Raw genomic sequence first — 15,069 nt, forward strand, 5'->3', positions numbered from 1 at the left:
TCTATGTTGCACGTCTTGCTAGACATTTTCAGATACCCATTAGGCACCATGAGAAAGAGGAGTCAAAATTGCCTCCTCACATTTTAGATTACAAGAGCATGGTAGAACACAAGTTTATTGTTGACAACAAAGAGAAGATGCTCTTGTATAAACTTAGATTTGATAAGAAACACATCGATATTATTATTTTGCCTGCGCCTCTATTGTTTGATTTGCTTGCAGAAAATTTTCTTGTCACGCCGGAAGCGGTGAACAATCATCGATCCCAAGCTTTTACTCCAGAACCTGAACCTGAGCCGGAACCTGAACTGGACCCTTATCGTGCATCATCTATCCAGTGGGATCCGGAGATGACCAGCCAGTGGTATCCTGATTATACCTCCCAATACACCGGGGAGAGTAGCGGCGGTCCTTGGTACTAGACCAACTTAGGCCAAAAGCCTAAGCTTGGGGGAGTACGTATTTCTCACCAACTTTACATTCATGTTCACGCACTAGTCGTCGGTGCTCATACTCTTTCATTGTATTATCCATGCTAGTTTAAATTTCTTTTTCTAGTTTTCTTCTTGTGTGTTTGATAAACCTTAAGAAAAACCAAAAAATTAGTTAGTTTAATTTCCATGCTTGTAGTAAAATTAAAATGAAAACCCAAAAATATTTCTAGTTCTTCTTCTTACTTGTTGGGAGCTTTCCCGTGTAAATTGTTTTATTTTCTTTTCTTTCCTTCGGGGGTCGAGAGTAGAAGACCATATTGAAAATGTTTAGTGGCTCTCATATGCATGATTGTTTATTTAACCTAGAGCCCATATTACTTGTCTTCTCTCTTGAGTTGAACGCTTGCAGATTCTAGCTTAGTCCAATGCACGTGCACTCTTATTATTATACACATCGTTCGGTCGTGCAAGTGAAAGGCAATAATGACGATATATGATGGACTTATTGGGATGACAAAAGCTGGTATGAACTCGACCTCTCTTGTTTTTGTAAATATGATAAGTTCATTGTTTCTGATTCAGTTTATTATGAAGTAAACATATTTGCAATGACATTTAAAGATTATAGTTGCTTGTGCCATGCTTGATTAGCTATGAGTTATAATGGTTTACCTTGCGTGCCAACATGCTAGAATGATTATGATGTGATATGGTGGGATGATATCCTCCTTTGAATGTATTGAGTGACTCGACTTGGCACATGTTCACGCATGTAGTTGAATCAAATCAACATAGACTTCACGATATTTATGTTCATGGTGGATTATATCTTACTCATGCTTGTACTCGGTGTGAATTAATTTTAATGCATGTTTACGACGGTTGTCGCTCTCTCTGTTGGTCGCTTCCCAGTCTTTTGCTAGCCTTCACCTGTACTAAGCGGGAATACTGCTTGTGCATCCAAACTCTTAAACCCCAAAGTTGTTCCATATGAGTCCACTATGCGTTCCTATATGCGGTATTTACCTGCCGTTCCAAGTAAATTTGTATGTGTCAAACTCCAAACCTTCAAATGAAATTCTGTTTTGTATGCTCGAGCAGCTCATGTTACAACTAGGGCTGCCTATATCTTCCATGCTAGGTGGGTTATTCTCAAGAGGAGTGGACTCCGCTCCTCATTCACGAGAAAGGGTCAGTAACAGGGATGCCCAGTCCCATGATCCAAAAAGATCAAAGCAAATCAAAATAATTAAAAAAACTCCCCCAGGGCTGTTGTTAGTTGGAGGCACTCGTTGTTTCGAGCAAGCCATGGATTGATGCTTGTTGGTGGTTGGGGGAGTATAAACTTTTACCATTCTGTTTGGGAACTGCCTATAATGCATGTAGTATGGAAGATACAGCCATCTCATAGTTGTTGCGTTGACAACAAAAGTATGCCGCTCAAAATGTTATTCAATCTCTATTTTAAAATCGAGCTCTGGCACCTCTACAAATCCCTGCTTCCTTTTGCGAAGGGCCTATCTATTTACTTTTATGTTGAGTTATCACCCATCTTATTAAAAAGCACCCACTGGAGAGCACACTGTCATTTGCATTCATTACTATTGGTTTATATTGGGTATGATTTGACTGGATCTCTTTCCCCATGAATTAGAATGTTTAGTAAGTCCTTGATCTTTAAAGGTGCTCTGCATTTATGTTTCGCGGTCTCAGAAAGGGCTAGCAAGATACCATTTTGTTATATCATGTTATCATTGTTTTGAGAAAGTGTTGTCATCCGAGTTTTATCATTATGGCTGGCTATCTGATTATGCTATTGATATGAGTAATCGTGAGACCCAAGTGTTATTGTGAGTATGGTTAGTTCATAATATTTGCTGAAACTTGAATGTTGGCTTTTCATGTTTACAAAAACAAGAGCAAATAGAGTTTGTAAAAGTTTTTCTTTATCACTTTCAGTTTATCAACTGAATTGCTTGAGGACAAGCAAAGGTTTAAGCTTGGGGGAGTTGATACGTCTCCAACGTATCTACTTTTCCAAACACTTTTGCCCTTGTTTTGGACTCTAACTTGCATGATTTGAATGAAACTAACCCGGACTGACGTTTTTTTCAGCAGAACTGCCATGATGTTGTTTTATGTGTAGAAAAGAAAATTCTCGGAATGTCCTGAAAATCCACGGAGGCACTTTTTGGAATTAATAAGAATTTCTGGGCGAAAGAAATACACCAGGGGGCCACACCCTTCCATGAGACAGGGGGGCACCCCCCCCCTCCTGGGCGCGCCCCCCTATCTCGTGGGCCCCCTGGACCTCCACCGACCTCAACTCCAACTCCATATATTCACGTTCAGGGAGAAAAAATTCAGGGAGAAAGTTTCATCGTGTTTTATGACACGGAGCCGCCGCCAAGCCCTAATCTCTCTCGGGAGGGCTGATCTGGAGTCTGTTCGGGGCTCCGGAGAGGGGGATTCGTCTTCGTCGTCATCATCAACCATCCTCCATCACCAATTCCATGATGCTCACCGCTGTGCATAAGTAATTCCATCATAGGCTTGCTGGATGGTGATGGGTTGGATGAGATTTACCATGTAATCAAGTTAGTTTTGTTAGGGTTTGATCCCTAGTATCCACTATGTTCTGAGATTGATGTTGCTATGACTTTGCTCTGCTTAATGCTTGTCACTAGGGCCCGAGTGCCATGATTTCAGATCTGAACCTATTATGTTTTCATGAATATATGTGTGTTCTTGATCCTATCTTGCAAGTCTGTAGTCACCTATTATGTGTTATGATCCGACAACCCCGAAGTGACAATAATCGGGATACTTCTCGGTGATGACCGTAGTTTGAGGAGTTCATGTATTCACTATGTGCTAATGCTTTGTTCCGGTTCTCTATTAAAAGGAGGCCTTAATATCCCTTGGTTTCCGCTAGGACCCCGCTGACACGGGAGGGTAGGACAAAAGATGACATGCAAGTTCTTTTCCATAAGCATGTATGACTATTTACGGAATACATGCCTACATTACATTGATGAACTGGAGCTAGTTCTATGTCACCCTATGTTATAACTATTACATGAGGAATCGCATCCGGCATAATTATCCATCACTGATCCATTGCCTACGAGCTTTTCACATATTGTTCTTCGCTTATTTACTTTTCCGTTGGTACTATTACAACTACTACAAAAACCCAAAAAATATTATCTTTACTTTTGCCACCGTTACTTTTATTATCATACTACTTTGCTACTAAATACTTTGTTGCAGATACTAAGCTATCCAGGTGTGGTTGAATTGACAACTCAACTGCTAATACTCAAGAATATTCTTTGGCTTCCCTTGTGTCGAATCAATAAATTTGGGTTGAATACTTTACCCTTGAAATTGTTGTGATCCCCTACATTTGTGGGTTATCAGTACCAATCTGAGGTTTTGGGACAAGGAATGAATACAAGAGATGAACTAGGGTTTGAGATGAGATTGTGTTGGTGAAGATGTTGATGGAGATGTGTCCTCCCATGATGAGAAGAATGTTGGTGATCATGAAGTCTTTGATTTCCCCTCCCAGAGGGAAGTATCCCCGGTGGAATCGCTCCACCGGAGAGCAAAAGTGCTCCTGCCCAGGTTCTGCCTCGAGAGGGTGGTGCTTCGTCTTGAAAGTCTTCCAATTTTCTTCTAGGAAAAATGGCCTCATATAGCAGAAGATAGGCACTGGAGGGCATCTGTGGGCCCCATAAGACACCAGGGCGCGCCTAGGGGGTACGGCATGCCCCCTTCCTTGTGGGCCCATGTTGAGTCTTCTGTGATACTTTTTCTTCCCAGTATTTTTTATATATTCCAAAATAAATCTCTGTGAAATTTCAGGTCATTTGGAGCTCCGAAGAATACTTATCTCTGTTGTACCTCTTTTAGGTCCAGAACTCCAAGTGTCGGCAATTTCCCTCTTCATGTGTTTCTTGCATTTTAAGAGAGAAAAGGCATTAGAATTGCATCATAAAGTGAAACATTTGTATAAAATACTATAAATAACAGTAGGAAAACATGATGCAAAATGGACGTATCAGCTCCCCCAAGCTTAGACCTCGCTTGTCCTCAAGCTAATGACGAACTCAAAAATCATGACCACACGTTTATAGAGAGAGGTGTCGATAAAACAAAATTCAGACATGGTAGACACATGATCATTATTATAACTTCAAATATTCATCATAAAACTTCTCATGATCAAGTAATAATTCATCCACAAGCTAAAGTGTAAACAATAAACACTCTTGAAAACTAACAAACTATGCTCTCAGTTTTCGAGGAAATTACAATTCCTCATATTTCCAGGAAGGGTCTATATAGGAGCCTTTCATTTATCGAACTCCACATACTCAACTATCATATAGTGTTCTATGATTGATGACACTCAAAAAATATTTTTAGAACAAATAGTTTCAGTCAGACGCATAGGAAGATGGAGGTTTAATGCTTTACCTTTAGACTTATTTATCTCAGGGATAATGTCAAAAGTAATAACTCATGATTACCTACATTCAATTGGATATATGTTTATGGATCATTCCCCACCACATGATGCTTGCCAATTGGAGAATAATTAAGGTCAGAATGAGAATGAATACTATTGACTCTTGCATAAAAGTAAAGACTAAATATTACACGTTAGGCCCTTTGCAAAGGGAAGCAGAGTTGTCATGCACTTTTGAATTGGATGTGGAAGCTCTCAATGCAAAGGAACGTCACTTTATATTGCCTTGGTAGCAACCTTTATTATGCAGACCGTCGCTTTTATTGCGTTACCATCACAAGTTCGTACAAAACCTATTTTCCCTTACAAAAAATATTATACATATTTAGGAGTAACTTTTATTGCTTTGCACCGATGAGAACTTACTTGAAGGATCTTATTCAATCCATAAGTAGATATGGTGGACTCTCATAAAAAGAAACTAGTTTAAGGGTTTTTAGATGCATAAGTTGTATCTCTACTCCGTACGAAATTTTGGCTAGCAAAAGATTATGGGCAAGCACCACATGTTATAGGATCCATGACAATATAACTTCTATGTGAATATAAGCAAACATAAACCCATTACATTTTCTTCCTTGTCCAACATCAACTACTTGATCAAGCTTGAAAATAATTAATGGGGGCTCAGTCATAGAAGATGTCCAAGATAGTATACTTATATGTGAAATCTCGCTTCCTTTATTATTCTTTCATGAATTGCATCAATGACCAGTGCTATGTTTGTTAAAATTTCAAAACAAATACCAATTATATTCTTATATGTGAAGACATTACTCCCCATGGGATTAGCATATGAACTTTCATTATTATTTCCAAGATTGAAGCAAGAAACTAAGGCAATGATATTCATACTACTCTTTATTATATAACTGGCACACATGATTACATAGATATAATGATCACGAAACAAGCACTTGAAAAATACTTTATGCTAATACTTTATATTCTAAATCATGAAATAACTAAGGATCAAACTAAGATAGTTAATAATTATGATGATAAAAGTGATGGTGATACGATACCGGGGCACCTCCCCCGAGAAGGAACAAGCCAAGGGTGGTGGCCATACTCGTGTGCTCAAGTTTCCGTCTTCAGTGATGGTGGTGAGGAAGTGGTGGCCTCATCCTTCCACTTGAGGATGCAATTTTCATCTTGCAACTTATTGACGTCTTATTCAAGTTCCCAAATTTTGCAACACGACTTGTTAGTGTCTTCCCGCAAACGATGTAAAGGATAAGTTGAACCTTAGGGTCTTTCACCGTATTTGGAAGGCTTGACTTCTTGAACTCCACATGCACCTCCCACGTTTCAGGTAAAGGATAAGTTGAACCTTAGGGTCTTTCACCATATTTGGAAGGCTTGACTTCTTGAACTCCACATGCACCTCCCACGTTTCAGGTAAAGGGACGTCTTCTTCTTCCTTGCTCGAGTAACCTATCTGCTTCAAATTAGTGTCTTCATCATCATCTATTGGCCACTCATAAGGATCAACTTCACCGTAGAACCTGGGGTTTGTGGTGAAGTGAGAGATATAGCTCTCCCCATCAGAATCTTGTGATTACATAACGAGTTAGGTGTCCAAGCCCTGACAGAAAACAACCCGAAACAAGAACATAGGAGAAACATGCGATGCAGAGGTCAAAACAGGATGGAGTATACATAATGATGTTTTCACTTGTAGGATAAGTATGCGGGGGAAATACAGAGTAGGGAAGGTGCATGAGGGGCCTACAAAGCACCAGGGTGCATCCAGGGGGTAGGGCGCACCCACTGCCTTGTGGCCTCCTCATGAACCTTCTCGATTGTTTCTTATTTTCCTATATTTTCTAATATTCCAAAACTGACAGAAATTGTTTCTATGAAATTTTTGTAGTCGTTTTACTTACAGTATCACATACCTATTCTTTTTCAAGTATTCTGGGGTATTCTGGAAGGTCTCTTTTATATATCCTCTGGTGTAATTACTTGAATAATGCTTGTTTCAATGTTAATGGGGGTACCTGCAATATAATGTTTAATCCTTTGCCCATTAACCACCTTCGGATTGTTTCCTTCGGTGTTATTAATCTTGATGGCTCCAGAACGGTAAATTTCTTTGATGATGTAGGGGCCTTTCAATTTGGAGAGAAGTTTGCCTGCAAAATATCTAAAAGAGATTTGTACAAAAGAACTTTATCAGCGACATTAAATTATCATTTCTGAATTCTTTTATCATGCATATTTTAACTTTTTCCTTAAATAATTTGGCAATTTCATATGCTTGAATTATCCATTCATCTAGATAACTAGTATCAAATAACCTCTTCTTGACGACAAGCTTGAAATCATAATTAAGTTCTTTAATTACCCAGTAAGCATTAAGTTGTAACTCAAGACGTAAATGACTCGCTCACAATTAATATTTTTGGGTGTTTATGTATTTATAGGAAATTAGGAATAGAGGCTTGCAACGGCAGAGTAAAAGTTCTAGCTTAACTTTTGGGGGGGGGTCTATATTTATAGGAATTTGCGACGTTGGATTCCCGTTGGGGGGAGTCCCGAGGGCCCCACAAGCTCACATGGAGCGTGATTGCTTGTATCTGCGTTGGTATTTCCCCGAAGAGGGGAGGATGATGCAGCAAAACAAAGGTAAGTATTTCCCTCAGTTATGAAATCAAGGTTATCAATATAGTAGGAGAACCTGCACACAAACCACAAAAACTTGCAACCCGACGTGTAAGAGGAGTTGTCAATCCCTCCTCGGTTTTGAGATAGACTAAATTGTATGAGATTTGATAAATAGATCTAACTAAAACACAAATAAAATAAATAAGGAAAAATTGCAGCAAGGTAGGATTTAATATGATAGGAAATAGACCCGGGGGTCATAGTTTTCACTAGAGGCTTCTCTCGAGAAAATAGCATACGGCAGGTAAACAAATTACTGTTGGGCAATTGATAGAAAAGCGGGTAATCATGACAATACCCAAGGCAATGATCATGTATATAGGCATCACGTCCAAGATTAGTAGACCGAAACGATTCTACATCTACTACTATTACTCCACACATGGACTGTCATCCAGTAAGCATCTAGTGTATTCAGTTCATAGAAAAATGGAGTAATGCAATAAGAATGATGAGATGATGTAAACAAGATCTATTCATGTAGGAATAGACCACATCTTTTTATCCTTAATAGCAATGATACATGCATGTCATGTCTCTTTCTGTCACTGAGATTGAGCACCGCAAGATCGAACCCATCACAAAGCACATCTTCCCCTGGCAAGAAAATTCAATCTAGTTGGCCAAACCAAACCAAAATTTCAGAGAAGAAATACGAGGCTATGACAATCAAGCATAAAAGAGTTCAGCAAAGACTCAAGTAGTATTCATGGATAGAATTGATCATAAACCCACAATTCATCGCATCCCAACAAACACACTACAAAAATTCATTACATCAAATAGATCTCCAAGAACATCGACGAGAACATTGTATTGAAGATCAAAAAGAGAGAAGAAGCCATCTAGCTACTAGCTACAGACCCGTAGGTCTGTGGTAAACTACTCACGCATCATCGGAGGGGCAACAAGGATGATTGAGAACCCCTCTGTGATGTTGACCCCTCTGGCAGAGTGCCGAAAAAGGCCTCTAGATTGGATCTCGTGGTTCTAGAACTTGCCATGGCGAAAACTGTTTTCTCTCAACTCCCCTAGGCTTTTGGGATTTTAGAGTATTTATAGAGGCAGAGGTCGATGGAGGGGGTGCCTGTGGGCTCCACTGCCCACTAGGGCGCATTTGAGGGCCCTAGCATGCCCTGGTGCCTAGTGGACCCCATAGGCCCCTCTGGTGCACTTCTTGGGCCTCCTGGGTGTCTTCTGGGCAAAAAAAATTCTCCAAAAAGTTTCGTGGCATTTCGACTCTGTTTGGTATTGATATTCTGCAAAGAAAAAATTCAAGTTGGCACTGGGCACTATGTTAATAGGTTAGTCCCAAAAAATGATATAAAGTTGCCAGTAAATGAATATAAAACATCCAAGATTGATAATATAACATCATGAAACAATGAAAAATTATAGATATGTTCAAGGCGTATAAGCGCGCCCTAGGGTGCCGCGCCCCCTGAGCTTGTGGGCTCCCTGGGCACCTTCCGGCTCCCCCTTGAAGCTTCCTGGGTCTCTTTCCTTCTATAGAAAATAGTCGTAAATTTTTATCGTGGTTGACTTTGTTTGGTATGATTTTTTTGCCAAATGAAAAATATTTAAAAAAATAGGAACTGGCACTGGGCACTATATTAGTATGTTGGTCCATAAAAATATTATAAAAGTGCATCAAAACCATACAAGATTGATGTAAATATAGCATGAATACTTCATAAATTATGGATACATTCAAGACGTATCAATTTCCCATATGAAATTCCTTTTGCTTCGCGATGCTTTACAAAATCCTGTGGTGAGATATATTGGTATCCCTGTGAGTCAAACACATGCTCACTATACCAGTCTTTGTGTTACCGGTTTTGTTCCTTTTCCTCATTCTCATATTTTGGCATACTCGTGAACAAATCTTGTTGTGTCTAGCCAGACAATGATGGATACTGTCACACCTAGAGGGCCCTAAGACTATCTCTCCATCATCGGAGGAGCAAATAGCAATCTTGAGCTATATATCTAGCCCCTCATCATACGTTTTTCATAAACCTGTAAGTTGCTGTTATGATCACCCTGTTACAGTTGACGTTAGAATAACCCAAAAGTGCATCGACCAGTATGGAGTGACTCGATACTCTCATAGTCTAAGGAATTACGGATACATTAACTTCCCATATTATTACTATAGACTTGTGACAAAATCATCTCCTAGTACAAAATCCAACTTGGGTCAATTCAACACAAGTGTTCTTCTAACATTGTGCCCTCAATGTTGCCGGCATGATCGTTACACTTAACTCATGCCTCTGATCAGGAAAATAGAGGCAACACAAGGAATCTATTTTTAACATTTATATTTTTTACACGTTCATATGAGTTTTCCTCTTAGCCTCTTAGTTATTGTAGACTCAAGAGCCATAGTAGTTATAGCACAGAACATAAACATTTGTCATAAACTTGGAAATAAATAATACAATTATTATTTCCTCTAGGCCATTTTTGCAACATCATTATCAAGGCAAATACATTTGCAATACAAACATAATCATTTATAGACGGTCAAGGAAAAGTATCCTTCAAATAGTTAGCTTAAGTTCCGGGTTGCAGTTCGTCTGTGCACCAATGGCGCAACAGGTCATCTAGTAGGAGTAATTCTTCATGGATATTTCCTTAACATTGTCAAAAAGGAATGGACACTCGATGTGATTATCTATATTTTGAATAAACATTCAACTTAGGATAACATTAAATTAAAAAATAAATTGGCAATATCTTGCTAAAATAGGAATATCCTACTAAAGATACATGTAGAAACCTTCCATATATGTTCTCCTTCAATCTACAAGAAATTTCGTATTGATTGATGAAATCTGCGGTTTTGGGAAGTGAATCTAAAATTTTAAATGGACACCAAATTTACAGCTGGCCACAATTAAGGTCAGCCTCCAGATCTATCAGATCCTCCATTGGCATGGTTCTAGCGCCCTCATCCTCCCAGATCCTCCACTATAAATCCACCCCGCATACCTTCGTTTTCAACTCACCCAAACAGGCAATTTTCCTTCATTTGCAGATTTTCCCCTCACTTGACAATGGCTCGCAAGAAGGTCGCCCTCTGGTACATCCGCAATAACTCGGCACGACGCAATGCCTTGAAGAAGCACACTAAGATCCTGATGAAGAAGGCATGTGAGGTGGCCGTCATGCCCGATGCTAAGGCATGTGTGATTGTGTATGGCAAGGGCATGGCGGTGCCCGAGGTGTTCCCATCCCATGACGAGGCAATGGCTATCATGAATCAGTTCAAGAGCATGCAAGAGGGGGCGCGGCTAAAGAAGACGATGGACCAAGAGAGCATCCTCCGCGAGCGTATCGTAAAGCTCCAAGAGCAGGTCCAGAAGGCTAGGCGTGAGAAGCAGGACCAGGACAACAAGATTCTCCTGTATAAGGCCTTAAAAAGTGGCCACTTGCCAGACAACATCGAGGAGCTCACATCCCTGGGCTCGAAGGTGGACTCAATCCTCAAGAGCCTGAGTGAATGCACCACAAAAATGAGTGGGCAGCCACCAGTCGACTAAGCCCAGGTACCATACGTCACCAATGGCAGGGGCATGGGGCCTCCAATTATGTATCAGGCACCACCACATCAACAGGAGGGTTGTCTTAACACTGTGAGGTTCGAAAGGGCCCCTACCACCGTGATCTATGATGGTGACAATACTTGTGGCTATGACGGCAACAACGATGTCTTCTCTCGTGGCCACATGAATATGTAAGCTGGTAGATGAACTCTACATGTAGTGCTAGACTAGCTACATGGTCCTCATCTCTTTTAATTTAGTTTTGGCATGGCCAATAAGATGCATGGATGGCATCGTCAATAAGATGAGACATTCGGTCTCAATCTTGCTCTTTGAGCAAAGACACTTTTATTTTAATCTTTCAAATTGTTATTATGGATATCCTCCATGCTCTATTTGTTTTATCAGTTGTTGCAACTTTTAGGTTGTACCTACTCTTTATGTCAACATATTTTGTCAATCATGATTTTGCTCGAGCAAAATGATTTTTTTCCTCTTAGCATTGCATCAAACTATCCAACCATGAAGTGCTACCTCCCAGTTTTGCCTTACCTTGATGCACATCGGCTATACAAAACCATAATAATTCTAGGAAAACAAGAGCACATTAATTGTTTGATGCAAAAAATCTCATGTACTAAAAGATTTATGATGCTACATTTCATTTTAAGAAAGTGTAGGTATGATATTGAGCGCCAGGATTTTACATCCTCAATATTTTTTTGGCAAGTTTCAAAAGCAGGTGATTGTGTCGGCCAGTTTCATCATCAATCAGGTCTCGGGCCACCCCTTGATGACCCAAAAGTGTAGGGGATCTATCGTAGTCCTTTCGATAAGTAAGAGTGTCGAACCCAATGAGGAGCAGAAGGAAATGACAAGCGGTTTTCAGTAAGGTATTCTCTGCAAGCACTGAAATTATCGGTAACAGATAGTTTTGTGATAACGTAATTCGTAACGGGTAACAAGTAACAAAAGTAAATAAGGTGCAGCAAGGTGGCCCAATCCTTTTTGTAGCAAAGGACAAGCATGGACAAATTCTTATATGAAGGAAAACGCTCCGGAGGACACATGGGAATTATCGTCAAGCTAGTTTTCATCACGCTCATATGATTCGCGTTCATTACTTTGATAATCTGATATGTGGGTGGACCGGTGCTTGGGTGCTGCCCTTCCTTGGACAAGCATCCCACTTATGATTAACTACTATCGCAAGCATCCGCAACTACGAGAGAAGAATTAAGGTAAACCTAACCATAGCATGAAACATATGGATCCAAATCAGCCCCTTACGAAGCAACGCATAAACAAGGGTTTAAGCTTCTGTCACTCTAGCAACCCATCATCTAATTATTACTTCCCAATGCCTTCCCCTAGGCCCAAATAATGGTGAAGTGTCACGTAGTCGACGTTCACATGACACCACTAGAGGAAAGACAACATACATCTTATCAAAATATCGAACAAATACCAAATTCACATGACTACTTATAGCAAGACTTCTCCCATGTCCTCGGGAACAAACGTAACTACTCACAAATCATATTCATGTTCATAATCAGAGTGGTATTAATATGCATTAAGGATCTGAACATATAATCTTCCACCGAATAAACCAACTAGCATCAACTACAAGGAGTAATCAACACTACTAGCAACCCACAGGTGCCAATCTGAGGTTTTGAGACAAAGATCGGATACAAGAGATGAACTAGGGTTTGATAGGAGATGGTGCTGGTGAATATGTTGATGGAGATTGACCCCCTCTCGATGAGAGAATCGATGGTGATGACGATGGTGACGATTTCCCCCTCCCGGAGGGATGTTTCCCCGGCAGAACAGCTCCGCCGGAGCCCTAGATTGGTTCCGCCAAGGTTCCGCCTCATGGCGGCGGTGTTTCGTCCCGAAAGCTTCCTCTTGATTTTTTTCAGGACGAAAGACTTCATATAGCCAAAGATGGCCACCGGAGGCCTACCAGGTGGCCCACGAGGCAGGGGGGCGCGCCCGGGGGGGTAGGGCGCGCCCCCCACCCTCGTGGACGGTGGCTGGCCCCCCTCTGGTATTTTCTTTGCTCAGTATTTTTTATTAATTCCAAAAATAACGTCCGTGGAGTTTCAGGACTTTTGGAGTTGTGCAGAATAGGTCTCTAATATTTGCTCCTTTTCCAGCCCAGAATTCCAGCTGCCGGCATTCTCCCTCTTCGTGTAAACCTTGTAAAATAAGAGAGAAAAGGCATAAGTATTGTGACATAATGAGTAATAATAGCCCATAATACAATAAATAACAATATCAAAGCATGATGCAAAATGGACGTATCAACTCCCCCAAGCTTAGACCTCGCTTGTCCTCAAGCGGAAGCCAATATCGGAAAATATGTCCACATATTTAGAGATGGAGGTGTCGATAAAATAAAATACGGACATGAGGGCATCATGATTATTCTTATAACAGCAACATATATAAATATTGTCATATGATTTCTTATACTAAAGTAACAATCTATTCACAATGTCAAGTATGAATCAGAAACTTCATTGAAAACTAACAAACTATAATCTCGGTCATTGAAGCAATTGCAATTTATCATAACATCGGAAAGAGTCGATATAAGAGCTTTTCAGCAAGTCCACATACTCAACTATCACTTAGTCTTTCACAATTGCTAACACTCACGCAATACTTATGGGTATGAAGTTTTAATCAGACACAGAGAAAGATAGGGGCTTATAGTGTTGCCTCCCAACCTTTTACCTCAAGGGTAATGTCAACAATAATAGTTCATACTAACTTACATCCAATTGGATATATATATATATATATATATGTATATATATATAAGGATCTTTCCAACACAATGTGCTTGCCAAAGGATAAATTGTAAAAAGGAAAGGTGAAGATCACCATGACCCTTGTATGAAGGTATAAGACAAAAATAAAAGATAGGCCCTTCGCAGAGGGAAGCAGAGGTTGTTATGTGCTTTTAGGGTTGGATGCACAAAATCTTAATGCAAAAGAACGTCACTTTATATTGCCACTTGTGATATGGACCTTTATTATGCAGTCCGTCGCTTTCATTTCTTCCACATCACAAGATTGTATAAAACTTATTTTCTCCCACACTAATAAATCATACATATTTAAAGAGCAATTTTTATTGCTTGCAACAATGACAACTTACTTGAAGGATCTTACTTAATCCATGGGTAGACATGGCGGACTCTCATGGCAAAACTGGGTTTAAGGATATTTGGAAGCACAAGTAGTATCTATACTTGTGCAAAGAATTTGGCTAGCATGAGAGGTAAAGCCAAGCTCAACATGTTGGATGATCCATGACAATATACTTTATTTCGGATATAAAAAAACATAACACATTGCGTTGTCTTCCTTGTCCAACATCAACTTTTTAGCATGTCATATTTTAATGAGTGCTCGCAATCATAAAAGATGTCCAAGATAGTATATTTATATGTGAGAACCTCTCTTTCTTTATTACTTCCTATTAATTGCAACGATGACCAAAACTATTTTTGCCAACTCTCAACAAATTTTATTCATCATACTCTTAATATGTGAAGTCATTACTCTCCATAAGATCCATATGATCTCTTTATTTCTTTTTATTCTTTCTTTTTCTTTTATTCCCTCAAGATCATAGCAAGATAGCAAAGCCCTTGACTCAAGACTAATCTTTATTATATATAGCTCACGGACTCAATTACATAGAGGAATCATAAAGCAAAACTCAAAACTAGATCATTTTAAAACTTTATTCTACTAGATCAAGATATTACCAAAAGGATCAAACTAAGAAAAATGGTAAAGATAGGAGTGTGATGGTGATACGATACCGGGGCACCTCCCCCAAGCTTGGCAG

General features: G+C 39.7%; 1 pseudogene; it reads left to right on the forward strand.

The window, feature by feature from the left end:
• Window positions 1-10,706: 10,706 nt before the first annotated feature.
• Window positions 10,707-11,390, forward strand: LOC119321811 (annotated as a pseudogene).
• Window positions 11,391-15,069: the final 3,679 nt, after the last annotated feature.

Source organism: Triticum dicoccoides, chromosome 6B (genome assembly GCF_002162155.2).
Source record: "Triticum dicoccoides isolate Atlit2015 ecotype Zavitan chromosome 6B, WEW_v2.0, whole genome shotgun sequence".
NCBI lineage: Eukaryota > Viridiplantae > Streptophyta > Magnoliopsida > Poales > Poaceae > Triticum > Triticum dicoccoides.